Source organism: Aythya fuligula, chromosome 9 (assembly GCF_009819795.1).
Source record: "Aythya fuligula isolate bAytFul2 chromosome 9, bAytFul2.pri, whole genome shotgun sequence".
Taxonomy (NCBI): domain Eukaryota; kingdom Metazoa; phylum Chordata; class Aves; order Anseriformes; family Anatidae; genus Aythya; species Aythya fuligula.
The window spans coordinates 4,301,689-4,316,214 of NC_045567.1; the positions used below are offsets into that span (position 1 = coordinate 4,301,689).

General features: G+C 39.4%; 1 protein-coding gene across 4 annotated transcripts in view; it reads right to left on the minus strand.

Moving 5' to 3' along the window:
• NYAP2 (neuronal tyrosine-phosphorylated phosphoinositide-3-kinase adaptor 2) overlaps positions 1-14,526 on the minus strand; it is a 137,352-nt gene that overhangs the window by 114,068 nt on the left and 8,758 nt on the right. The window lies entirely within an intron of this gene.

The window sequence follows — 14,526 nt, forward strand, 5'->3', positions numbered from 1 at the left end:
CTGTACCTCATTTGCTAGATACATGCCCTTAAAACCAAGCAAATGCATAGCTTAGGATGGCATAAATCTTACACTGCCTACATAATAGTCACTTTGACACAGAGAAATGTTAGCTTCACTGTGGCACCAACTTATTTTGCACGCAAAATAAATCGCGCTACTTATCTCCAAGTGCGAGCGCAACACAAAGCATTTTAGAAAAAAGCGAGTCAATGACTCATGCTGGTCAACCTTAAATTAACATCAGCATACATCAGTAACCTTATCATAACACAGGGATGCTGAACATTGCTACTATTAAAGTAAGACTACCATTTTCAAGAAAGTGTAGTTGGAAATCCTTTGCTAGAAAAATTATACAGTTTATACATCTCACATGTGCATTTTCTGTATCATCAGTTAAAATACATGCAACAAGAATATGCAGATTTGGGGATGGAGAGGGAAATGAAAATAACTGATATACATTTAGAAAAACCTCACAGGTCACAGTTAAAGCTCCTGTGTCATTTTCAAATGCCCTTTTAGAAAAGCATTTGATAAGAAAATGCATTTTGGCTTATTTTGTGTATGGCTTCGAATTCAGGCAGTCCACAGCTCTCGCCCTGCTAAGTGTTTGGGAATGGTAAACAAGTTGGCAGATAATTGCATGCTGTCTCTTAGCAACCAGAACTGTCTTGCAATGAAGTTACTAGGCCTTTTTTTTTCTGATATATTCTAGTAATGACACGATTTCCACAAATTTTAGACCCAGTCAGGCAAACCCCTTTCATATACCATCTCCTGGATGAGCCCATCATTAAACGACAGTAGAGACCTGCTAGAGAAAGCTACCGCTTTGTTTGCAATCTCTTGGGAAGACAATTCACAATAAACATACACTGAGGACAAACAAATGAGTAAGTAGGAAGAGGCTAGTCAAAATATTTTGTCATGAGCCCAAATAGCCTTTTCTGTGGCTGTAACTGCAACCAAATACAATATAGAAACCTGTGGTGGCGTACATAATCCTTGAGATAGCAAAACTTGCAATTGCATAAATGCAGCAATGAAACTCAAATTCTGGAACAGAGGAGAGGCTTAGGCCAGTTTTCCAGAAAAGCTCCAATTTTGGTGACTTCTTTTGCAAATGCAGTCCTGCTTTCAGGCATAAAGGAATTTTGAAAAGCCTGCTCTTTGCACACAGAAGGGGAAACGCTGCTGCCACTACTTCATTCTGCAGATCTAGAACTACACAGTGCTCATAGACAGCTGAGAGTGACTGCCAAAATTTTACTACATTTCATTTGGAGTGGGCAGGGCCTTTGTTTAGTGCCTTCCTGGGAAATCCATGATCTTTAGGTTCTATTTCCCTCTACAGTACCAGAGCAGGTATTAATAAAGTAGCACAAGAATGTTTAAAGAGATCAATAGTGCCATAAAATACAATTAAAACTGCCACTTAAAATACCTTGCCCTGCCAATAGGCTTTTAAAACATCTCCCTACTCAATGCTGATTTTGCATTACAGCCCGTGTCTGCTGGCTGGCAGAGATGCGTGGATGCACACTTCAGAAGAGAGCACCCTTCTCATCTGTGTCCCTCCATGGACATCATGCTGCTTCTCTGCTCAATGGTCAATTTGTGCACAAGTACCTCTCTAAATTAATTCTCAGAGCAGGTTACTGTTCCTTTATTATGGGCCATCTCCAAAATGGTAACCAAACTCACTTGAAGCAGAATGCAAGGAGCCATTACTCTCTCACTGCCTGGTGTTAGTTGCACGTGTTTGCGCCCTGCCTGGCTACCTCGGAAATGAAGATGAAAATCTAACTAACTGATTCTGGAAATTGAAAATAGATTTTTCTTAAGTTCAAAAGCAACAACATAAATCACAAAAAAATATTAATTTCAGCACACAGACTTGAGAGTCTGTCCCTGTAACTCTTGTTAAATTGCAGCTGCACAGCAGACACAAGAGCTAGCAGTCTTTTCACCACGTTTTGCTGTGCAGAGGTCTCCATTTTAATCAGGCACTTGGAGCTGCACCCGGCCTCAGATGAAGTGCTTGCTACAAAAACTCAGGTTCCAGCTAAAGAGAAAGAGAAACCATGCTACTTCAGTCAGGGATCTGACAGAGGAAAGGAAAACAGAAGAAGAAAGGGATTCCCTGCAATAGTACACTGTTCCAGTAAATAGCTCCAATGGTGCTCTAAGTGCACCAGCATGCTCCCCTCGGCACCGATGGGCAGCAGAAGAGCTGGTGGCACCAGTCCAGCGTGCACAGCACCTGCCCTGGAGCAACATAATTATGCTGTCCTCCTCTCCTTCAGGGCATTAAGGTGCAGGCAAACATAAGTTGTCAACTCCCTCTGGCTTTAATCCACCCCCATCTCCACGTCTCTTTGCCCACCACAAAAACTAGTCCCTCTGCTGAGGCTGCTGCCCCTCAGATTAGCTCATCATGTGCCTTGGGTGACTTCTCCTAGTCGAGTGAAGTCCTACCAGGCTGCACCTTGCTGGTTAGGAGCTAGAGATCACTGCCATCTCCATCAGCGCTCCTCTGAGCGGATGCGTGTTAAGTGGCAAGGAAAAGCTCTTCTGGTAAGTGCTTTGGCAACACACCATCAATACTGTGATGGATTAGTCTCCCCATCCTCCCCCCGCCCCATTCTTCTTTACACTCAGAATGGTACAGGAGTCCACAGGAGGTAACAACAGAGAATGTGTCCAGAGAAGCAGCATACCGCTTGTCCCACTGCAGAGACCCTTCAATTTTAATTACACGAATAAAAACCTACTATTTTATTTTCTCAGACAGATTTTTTCCAAATGAAAGAAAGTGAGAAAGTGAAATACCTATAGCAGAGCCTTGAGCCTTGCCAACTTTCTTGCTTTTTTTTTTTTTTTTTTTTTGCTTTTTTTTTTAAACTCAACACAGAATCAAAGAGGATAGGAAGGATGATCTTGAGGTCTCTTCCAACCTAGAAATTCTGTGAAATTCTGTGAAATTCTGTGAACTCCAGCAAGATGATGCTGATGAGGAAATCGCAGCGATGCTCAAATACAGTTTCCCTTTAAGAATCTGCCAGGGCTGGAGCAGTCACGTGGCAGACTGGTGTGTGCATGGGTCTGTGCGTGCCTGTTTAATAAGCCATGAAGCTCTCTTTGGCTGAACTAGCATGTCTGTCATGTGGTATAGGGTTGCCATGGCAAGTACATATGCAGTTTTTGATCTACTTCAGAGACTTAGCAGAATTCAGATTAACAATGCAAGAATATGATTTCACAGGAAAAGCTTTCCTTTGCTTAGCCTAACAGTTCAGATGTGAAGCTGAAATTATTTAAAATATCTGCTGAAAAGTTTTAATCAGCATGTCACAAATACCATTTAGCTCAAAACAATAGCCCTTCAGCGTGAATCCCATCGGTTCTGTCTTTGAAAGCAGCTGTGTATTTGTCACATGTTGCAGTGCATGAATTTCTGTACACTTGTCCATTTACATTCACAGAAAATTGTATTTCTGCTCCAGCCATCAAAACAAGGACAATTATTCCAGTGGGAAATAAATAAATAAACAAATAATACTCCTGTGAAAGTTGTCCCTGACACTGAGGTAGAAAAGGTCTTCAGGTTTTAATACCTGGTACCAAAGTTAAGATCTTGCTTGTACAACAGGCTGATGCACACCTGCATTACACGGACTTTAACGCAGCGAGAGAATACGGCTGAAGCCACTTGCAACTCAAAGCCAGACTTGGGGAGGGAGCTGTTTCTGCAGGAGCAGTCAGAGGGCTGTTCTGAGTGACTGAGGCCAGCTCCAACAAAGCACACCGCTCATGTGCTTCTGGAAACCTCACCATGGTGCCAGCAGACACCTTGACCTAAGCTCATCAGTGTTTAGTACACATTCAGGTGGTTTTCATGTGTGCTACTGCTCCAGAGAAAAGATTTCCAAGTCCTGAAATAATTTTTGATGCTACTGAACAAGCTTCAAGCAAAAACATTACACGGAGTCTAGCCATACAGAGTGTCCAAGCCTCTAAGCAACTGAGTAAATGCAAGCAGACCTCAATACCACACAATTTTTTAATAAAAGTTAGCCCTTTGTTTCCTTGTTTTTCATAAAAGTCCTTGAAAAAGGATAACCTATATTGAAAAGACAATTGATTCTCAGTGTTTCCTTCCAGCAAGGAAACCAAATGAAAACTAAATTTGAGTTAAAGCCGAGTGGATTCCTCTCCCCCTCCCACACTGGCTTCCAAACTCTTCCAACAGCCCCATTCATGCCTGTAATTACCACCAACGCATACCATCAGGAGGTGCAGAGCCTTCCCACCAAGCAGGGAACAAGATGTTGCTTTTGTTCTTTCCCTTTCTTAGAAGATACTGTGTTTGGGTTTTGCAGGCTAAATTTGAATCCTTCTCCTTTTTAACCTTATGCTTCTTACTCCACTTAGATTCTCCATGTCCCCATACACATCTCACTTCCACTGTGTATCATATCCTTTTCTCCAATAGCAACAAAAGGAAAAATCTCCATTGCAGATCTCTTGCTGATTTAAACAAACCTGAATACTAAAACATGAAGTGATGCTCTAGGATTTCCTCTCCTCTATTAGAGTGGGTTGCATTTAATGTTGATTGATAATCTGATATCCATAAAATTGGACACCTGCATCACTACATTTACAATCAAGAGCTTTCTCCCGTAGCAAAATTGCCTAACAGAGTATACGGATTTTTACTGAAACTGTTTTGAATCTGTTTACAGAAGATGAACATCAAAATCTAGCCACTGAAATACTGGATGCAGTTTCAAGATGCAAATAACAAATTTTGCTGCACTACTGTTTTTTGTTTATTACAAAATTGCTGACATCTCTCAAGTTCATCTCATTACCAGAAATTAGAAAAATGAGATCACTAGTCAGAGCTCCTACTAATGTGATTTTGGTGTTAGCAGTCTAATTTTTTAATTAGCCTCTCTTTGTTTCCTGATTCAGACCTGCACATTGTGGAAGGCTGCAGGATTTTCTGTCGGAGTTACAAAGCTGGGCACTGAACAACTTGTCATGCTCCCCAGTACCTCTGTTTCAGCCCTGAGCCCTCTGCAGACAGCAGGAATTTGCTTCTGCATAGCCGCATGCAGAGAAGCAAAACAAACTTTATGTTTAATTATAGAAGATTATTCTCTAGATGGGCTACATTTTTAAACAATCTTTTTTTGCAATACTAATGGACTCAGCAGTTTCCTTTTGTCTTTAAAGATTCAATTAAAAGTATGTTTCAGAAATTAAATTACAGCATGAAATTAGCTAAGGGTATGAAATACTGCATTTGCCCTAGCATTCAGGGAAAGGCTGTACAAAGCAATTCACTTAATGGCTCCTAACACGTGATCTCGACTTAATAACTAAAGTGCCCTCAGCTAGCAGAGGATCTACTGGTGAGATATGCCCTATATAACCCACCAAAAGGAAGAATGGATTAAATGCAGGTAAATTTTGTTAATTTATGGTAAGCCCTGCAGTCATTCTAATTTTTGATCTTTTAAAACATTACAATTCTGTCACATAACATACTTGTCAGCAGGAGTATTTGTGTGTTTTGGCAGGCTGTGGCCCTCTGTCTTCACGTGTTCCAGAAGCATCTGCCCAGGTCTATTGGAAGCATTTCTTTTTCTCCAGCTTTCGGAGAGTACTGCTGGATGTAATTCATCACAGCCACCAGGGATACACTTCAGTTTATTCTGTGCTGTACTAATATAGGGAAGGAAATGAGCAGTCCCCTAACTCTTCAGCTGTCCCTTTAGTCACTAGTTGGGCACAATTTTGACTCGTGCTGTGTGCTGCCCTTGCGCACACACAGTGTTAGCGCTATGGAGGAGTCTAACCCATTTGGGATCCTTGGGTACTGTGCAATAACAAAACAAAACCCAACTCCACTTATGACTGCTGTTCTGGGACCAGAACAGCTCACTTGGTTCATTTGTAAGCTCCCCAGCAGCACCCAAGCCCAGCGGGGCTTCCCCCAGGGCTGAGCGGATCCTGCCCTGCGCTGCTGGCACCGTGGTATTGCTGAAGGCCCTGTGCCAACAATACTTTTCACCTCTTTTTTTTTTTTTTAATATATATTTTTAAACTGATTTCACTTAGGATTACAACACAAATTAGAATAGAAAGCCAGAAAAAAAAATCAAATGAGTCTCAAATTAACTATAAAACCTACAGCTAGTAATGTCTCTGCAATCTATTTCTTCTCTAATCTCTCCTTTCTCCCATTTCATAAAAATCTAATCAGTACAAATGCATATTCCTATTTCATACGCATTTTAGCCACTGATCTAGGTCAATCTGGCAACAAGGTGCCCATCACCTGATGCTTCTGTTGCAGAGGCGGTCTGCTGAAATTCTGCATTTTCAGGGGTATACCTAAGAGCCAACTCTTCTTTAGGCTAAGAAAATAAAGATTCTGATTAAATTGTCAAGGACCATACCATGTTTATGTTTTCCTGCAAAGGAAAAGGAATAAATAAGAAGCATGTGTAGCTTGTCAGAAGGGTGCTGAGAAAGAGAAGAGGCAAAGTGAACAAATGCCTACCAGCTGGGTGGGGCATGAAGTAATCTGTATTATCATCAACAGGAAAATACATAGAGATGTGATTTATGGCCCCAGAAGGAGCAAGGGACTGAGCTGTTTTGCTGAAATAACATGTTTGTTTTCAACTTTATGAACAGCTATTGTTAAACAATAGATTTTCCTGAAGGTACAGAAGGATTCAGCCATTAGGCTAGCGCAGATTTTTGGTTCTGCTGTGTTGTATGACCGGTGCTCATTACAGACAGTTTTGGCAGAGCTTCCTACATATATGTGCATGAATATGCTTTGAGCATGCTGAGGACTGTGACTAGCTGCAATTTTACTGCTTATGGGTCACAAGACTACTTTCTGTATGTCTTCATATCCGTGCTTCAGACTGTAACATGAATTCTTAATCCAGGTCACAGCCAATGACAGCATTTGTCAGGTGTCACTGAACTTCAGTGTGGAGTACATTGTGGTTACTGGAAGCCTTGAACGAACGAGAACAGATCGATGCTTGCGTTCTGCCAGCAGTCCTGGCTAGGCTTGCTAGTGTTACATGACATCAGTTGTGCTGTTGTACTGAATGCATTTCTTCATTAATGAACTCCAACCTAGATTAGTTATAAAGACTTTATCTGGGAATGCTTCAAAATAGTCTTGCTTTTTTTTTTTTTTTTTTTTTTTTTTTTTTTTTTCAATCCAGTCTTCACAATAGCAGTTTTTATTTTTTTTTTCTGCCATTGGTAAACACTATGCAATTTCATAGTGTATTTGAAGACATTTTTCAAAGCACATGCAAGCCTCTGACTAGAAATAGCAGCACCACCAGAGCCCTACAGGCTTGTGCGAAACATCTACTTAACAGCTCTACGTGCATTTCTGTCTTGCTAAGGGGGCCTTCTTGGTAAGAGGCAATGCACGATAATTTTAACTTTCGAGTTAAAATCACAATCACATTCTCTCATTATAGTGTAATAAAGAGATAGTGAGAAAACTAGAAACAAAGTTAGCTTAGGAACAAATGGCTGAAGTGTACATTATGATCCATACACCCCCGCCCCGCACCACTACACAGCCTTTCCAGTCCCTTCCAACCCAAACCATTCCATGATTCTGTGATTCTGTCATCTCCCGGTGGTACACCAGACCTTCTCCACAATGACTCAGGCTGCTGAAAGCACACGAGACTGTAGGTTGTGTGTGAACATCCGTCCAAATGGAGCTGGACCACGGCCAGCTCACTCATTTACACAGGTGGTCAGACAGCCCACAATAGCAACAGTGTGGAGCCACTTAGACTGGATCTTCACTAGAAGAGGGCTCTGTAACCCACTTATAAGTCCTTTGGGCTCTCTGTGACCCCATGCTTCTAATTATGCTTTTAAATATAGCAAATGAATCTTGAGCCAAAATGCACTTGCTTATGTAGTGGACCAGTACACACCTGGGCAATTTGTAAAGTGATGAAGGGGAAGAGATCTCGTACTTCCCCCTGAAAAAGAGTAAAAGGAATAGGCAGAAGCCCTAAAAACATGGAAGATTTATAGAAAACAACATCAATGTTTAAATACCAAACTGGAGATGATTTTATTTTTATTTATTTTTAAAAACTTTGGATTACCAAGTTGCTATCAGCCACTATAGTAAATTTTAAATAACATCTGTTGCATGACTGTCCTAAAATAAAACTTCTTAGAACAGCAGCAATAGCAATATAATATAGCTTGCATTGTGTCTGTAGTTTATTTTCTATGGCAATAATACAGGCAGCCATATGGATACAAGCATTTGGAAAGGAGGATTTGTTGGCTAGACCACCACATCTGTTTACTTATAAAACACAACCAAAATACATTTGGAGGTCACTGACTGCACAACCATTTTACTTACTCTCGATGAAAAAACTGTCAATGCTACTCTTTCTAAATCAACTCAGCTTCAAAAGAGGCTATCATTCTTATAAGGAAAAGGTTATGAAATCATACTAAAATTAGTCTCTATCGTGCCTCATCAGACACTTCAACCATAAAGGTGGTATAACAACATTAATTTAATCCAGGATGAAATCAGCATGCAACACATCCAGGAGAAAGAAAACTGAACAAATTCCACATGCATAACTTTCTCATAACCCATGCCCTTTGATTAAGGGAGCAAATACCACCAACTCCATATGCAAAGCCCACATTCATAGCTGGAACTTACATTTGAATTAAAAACAGAACACCAGAAGCAGCTGCACACATAAACCATGAACAAAACCCACACACAAACCATGAACAACAGGTTCATAAGCTAGTAACTTAAAACATCTCAATGACATGCTTGCAGGTATTTTAATTGAGCCCCTCACCATGATCAGAAAAAATTATTGCACTTCCTTGACGTTTTTCTTGAGGTCTGGCTGTAAGCATATTGTAATCTAGTAAGCATACATTCCAAATTTAGAAATGTCTAGTTCACTATGCAAAATTTCAACTACAGGCAAGGCAAATGTTTAGGAAAAAAACAACAACAACAACAAAAAAAAAAACACACACAACAAGCAGTATTTTAAACATTATTTTGTCTAAAGTATTTCTCTGATTTCAATACATCATTGAAATTAATTTTATTATAAACAGTGAGATCATAATGAAATTATTTTCCTTTGGTTATTTTTTATTCTGGTAGAAACTTTTGGTAGAAACACATCAACATGACCTCATACTCTAAGTTAACACACATTTTCTCAGCTAAACAGAGCTTTTGGCAGTGAATAGTCCCATACATAGAAGTATTTTTATATTTGCTTGCTGTCACCCACACTTGATAACACTTAACTTTTAGCCAAAGGACACATAACTTATGTCTTGTTTATGAAGAAACCTAAGGACAGAATCTACAGAAAACAACAAACAGGCAATACCTGAATGCAATTGCCTCCACAACCTTAAAAAAAAAAATAAAAAGGAGGGGGAGAGAGCAAGAGAAAAATATTATCTTACTTTTGCCGATGGGTTAGTCTTCTTCAATATTTGAGTTGCCATATAAAGGAGAGGTTAGGATGACAGCTGTTCATTACAATTCCTTCTTTATTATAAGAGCTTAACTCTGCCACTGGCTGGCTGGCCCATTTCTGCTAGCTTTAGCACAAACAGTGCTCCTAAAAGCTCCTCCTCTTGACAGCATCTGTCTGGATACTTCCCTCAACAAGCAGAAACACAGCTTTGCACAGAGCCATTTAGGTGCTGGGAATGAGCTAGGAGTCAGAGAAACCATCAGAAGCAGAAATATTTTGGTGGTAACATCCAAGATTTGGCAGGCAGAAATGTATGCCTACTGACACCACCAGCTTTGCACTAGAGCAGTCACGTTTTTGTAGTATTACAAATCAAAATGTCAACTCCCCCAATTGAAACATTATCTTAAATGATACCTAAAAACTAGAAGCCAAAACTTTGAAAGCATGCATCTCCTATGAAAGCATGCAACCCCTGCCACTCCCTATGATTAATGCAACATGCCTCAGACTTAAGGGAAAGCGGAGGAAGGGTTCATTATTTCTTACTAAGGCTTTGTACTTATACAATTTTAGAATGTCACCAATGAAGTATCACACAAGACTAAATATAATAGATGCAAAGTATTTAACTATATGTATTTCAATTAAGGATGAGTAAGGAAGCAACTGCTTATTGTAAGAGGTGCCTTAAGTAAACTCAAAATTCTCACCTTTTCCCTGGCACCCAGAGCAGCAGAGCCAAATCTACCTTCTGTTCCCAGAAAAACTGCCTACGGCAAATATTGTATCATCATCGCAAATGTACATCTCACAGTACTGCAACTTACTCCCAGTGAAACTAATGCTGCTTCGTAACTTTATTTGCAATTTATAAGCTCTGTGGGCAACACGCCAGTGTATTCTCTTGGTCTGGACACAACCCCCTGAACAGACAATGATCAAGTAAGTGAGTCCAGACAAATAAAAGAAGGAAGAAAGAGGGTCTAAAAATTAGGCTCAAAATGTATATGCATTAATATTTACTGTGGCTTACTCCCAGCTAACTGATCAGCATGTTAACCTTATTTTCTCTGCATGATCGCTAAGTACTCTACTAAAATTAGGTCAGAAATTCAGATCAGATCAGCTGACTCAGCCCAGCAAGATCAGACAAAGGCTAGTTGCTATTTTTTCCAATGCAATGCATGGTTTATCCCCTTCAATTTACAATAGATCCATACATTTTTCCCCACAATTAACCTATCAGAACCACAGAGAATGAAACAGCAGTCGCGCTAACAGTATATCAGTGCTATTGAAGAAACACAACACAATGTATCCTTTTGTAAGGCAAAAATATAATTGCACTTTTTTTTTTTAGGGTAATTTTTCAGATCTTGTTTCCAAACTGCCAATACTACTGCATTTCAATGAAGTTTTAAGTCATTCAGCATGGTTATCAGACGACTCAGGTAAATAACAGCTTCTTTGCAATAATGTTTGTATGAATTCCAACACTGTATTAATATTAAATAAAGTGCTCATTAATTTGTTAATATACATGAACAGCCTACTTCTCAAAGAGACCATCTGAACACCAACATTGAATAGCTTCTCAAAAATTAAATCACCAGACTTATTCAATTTTCAGTAGGTGCCAAAGACTCGCAACTGCTTTATTTTGATTCCTGCCATCAAAAGGAGAGTATTTGCTGGAACCCTCTCCCCTGCTCAAAATTTACCTGCTGGGAGTCACGGGGGAAGGCTCCCTTGTTGCTACGGAGATTGTTTTTGGCTGTTGATAGTCTCCAGACTGTTAGCACTGCTATCACTGCACATGTGCACCATTTGCTATCTAGGCCACACTATCAGGAAATAGGGTAATATAAATACCCACGAAGATAAGGTAAAGACATAAGGAAACTAGTACAGAACAAAAAAGAAATCAATAATCCTACTTTACCTTTTCTCACTGCCGTGTCTCAATAGACATGGGCTTGGGTGAACCTCTGGAGGTTACTACAGGGAGAAGAATTGATTGCAGTCAGCCTAAGTGACTTTAGACATCATTGTTCCTGTAGCCGCATCAGTTGTTTTCCCTTAGTCTGCCATTGCTCTTAGTTGTACCGATCAAGGGTTGATCATGAATATCTATTTTCCCTTCCCAAGTTTACACAGGAAAAGACAGAAAAAGTCTAGGTAAATAAAACATTTTCTAAAATTTCCTAGGGTGTTTGTCCTACTCCATTTCCTTAGAAGGATATTGCACGCACACACACGCACACCAATGCTACTGCAATAAGCCAAATCGGCAAGGAGTAGAGGGACCCACCACAAACACAGTTTCGCACAGAATAGTGCTATATCCAAGAATGTTGGTGCCTACAAGTCACATACACACATTTATGCATGCACAACACACATATACTGTTCCTCAGATAAACCATAGCATAGCTGGGAATCTTCCTTGCATTTTCTGACACTATCTGGGGAGCAGAGCTCTGTTTTCAGCCATCTCTGTTTAACGTAAGCAAAGAAATTCATGATTTGGCTCAGCCCTAAATCATCAACACTTATCCAGACCTTTTCATCAAATCACTTTGCCAGGATCAATAAACAAAACCACACGAAACAACCACAAGGTTGGAAATACTATTACCACCATTCAAATTAGGTATGGAGAAGCTTAAGAACCAGGTCGGTCCAAAACTTACTCCCTTGCCTCAAGAAACTTATTTACAACAAAGCCTGTTCTGGCATTTAGTGACCTTTATGATCACTCATAAAAGTGCTTGTGAAAGGCTTAGCCAGAGCACGGCCTAATTAGCTGTCAACCATGAAGTCCATATTCTAAATAAATCTGTATACATTGACAGTTTAACAGCTTATCAAATGAAGTTGCCACCACAAGGACCAAGGAATTTATTTTTGCAGCAGTTGTAAATTAATGAAAAAGTGAAATTTCAGTAAATTAAAAAAAAAAAAAAAGTTCAAATTAGATTTGCAAATAAATTTCTTCAGTGGGAAAAGCCACTAATTTAAGATCATAGAATAATTAAGGCTGGAAAAGACCTCTGAGATCATCTAGTCCAACCTTCCACTTACCACCAGTATTGCCCACAGATAAGAAGGTACTTTTCATCTTATTACTTTAGAACAGTGTTTTACTGACTAGCACCTTTACTTAGCAGGTGAGACATTCAAATTTTTCCTCTTCTTCATATAACTACTGTTTAACTCCCACTTACCATCAGATCCTACTCATCCCTCTTGGAAATTCTGTGGTGTATGTAACTACGGTAGTCAAAAGAAAGAGAAGACTCAAACTGCAGGGTTTCTTGTGGTTGTTATTGTTTTGTTTTGTTTTTTACTGCTAAAGGCACATCTTCAACACAAACTTTCCAGTACCTGCTCCCAGGAACACTAAACAAAACTGGCAAGAATTAAACAAAATGCATAAATCCTGCATAGATCAAAACAAAGCAAAAACTGCATTTATTTGCTGCAAGGAAAAATGTGTTTCTTTGTCAAGTCATGCATAGCATAGCTCCTGCTACAAGTTACCTATGCCTTTGACTCCTCAACAGTTTGAATCCCTCTAAACATCACCCAGAAGGAACTGACAAGGTAACTAGTCCAGAAGACATGAAAAAAAAACATTGCATTGGCTCTCATGATTCACTTTAATTACACATTACTCTTATATCCTCTACAGAAAACAAATTAGTGGAAATCCAGATAATTCTAATTCCTGGAATGTAAAGCAGCCATTATTTTGCTTTATGTTGCTTCTTCTCCATTCCCCCAAACTATATGGGCTGCTCTTTTCCTTTTAACATTCCATCAAAATTACCGGACTACTGAGGCATCACTGGAATGTTCACAGCACAGCGTGTCTGTTATACCTGGAAGTACAGTACCCAAGACATGGCATAAAATTTAATCACTTAAGCTGAAATATAGAAAATTCATGCTGGGGGGAAAAAATTCAAAGGACTCCTACCATTTTGTGCTCAAGCCATCCATTTGCATATAAAAGTTTAGCAGTTAAATGAATGGTTTAACTGTATTACACAATTTGTCCATTTTGAGAAAATACAAATTTTGGACATGCAAATGCGTGTGTGCGTATACATGTATACACATAAATAACTCGTTAGATAGATAGATAGATAGATAGATAGATAGATAGATAGATAGATAGATAGATAACTATCCCATGCACCCTTCTTTTCCTGTCAAAAAGACTGCAGAGATTTCATACTACCCTCTGGCACAAGAGGCCACATCGTGTAAGTGCTCTTCTCATTAACTGTCAATTAAAATTTATGGAATTGTTCAAGAGCCATTACACGGTTGTGCCCATCAGGTGTGTGTTCCACTTCAAATATTCAAACAAATACAATTATTTTTTTTACTAACTTCAGAGAGCACAGAATGGTGAAGAAGCCAAATAACACAAGACAGAATTTTTGTAGATACCAATTAGAGAGCTTTGAAAGCTTATCAGAATTTGAAACCAACTCAAGAAGAATCTGTTTTCATCTGTGAGACTGTGAGGCTTTGCACAATACGTCTTTGCAAAAAGTAGACACTGTTGAACTAAAAGCACCAGATGGCTGAGGACCTATTTTCCATTAGATATAGGTCTCCAGTTGCAAACACCTAACATTTTTTGTTACAAATCACACCTGCTGAAGATGCCACACATGCTTAAATTTAATAAATTTTGATGGAAGTACTCTCTTCCATTGAGGAGAGGAGAACCATTCAGTACTCTGTCTATACAATATAATACACATGCAATTAGCAGCCTGACACAGGCCTGTAATGCCTTTTTTTTTTTTTTTTTTTTTTTTTTTTTTTTTTTTTAAACCAACAAGCAGCTGGAAGTCAACTGATCTAAGCAGATTTACCACTGCTGAGACTCTGAGCCCCTCACTGTTCATTCACTGTGCCAGACCACTCATCTTTT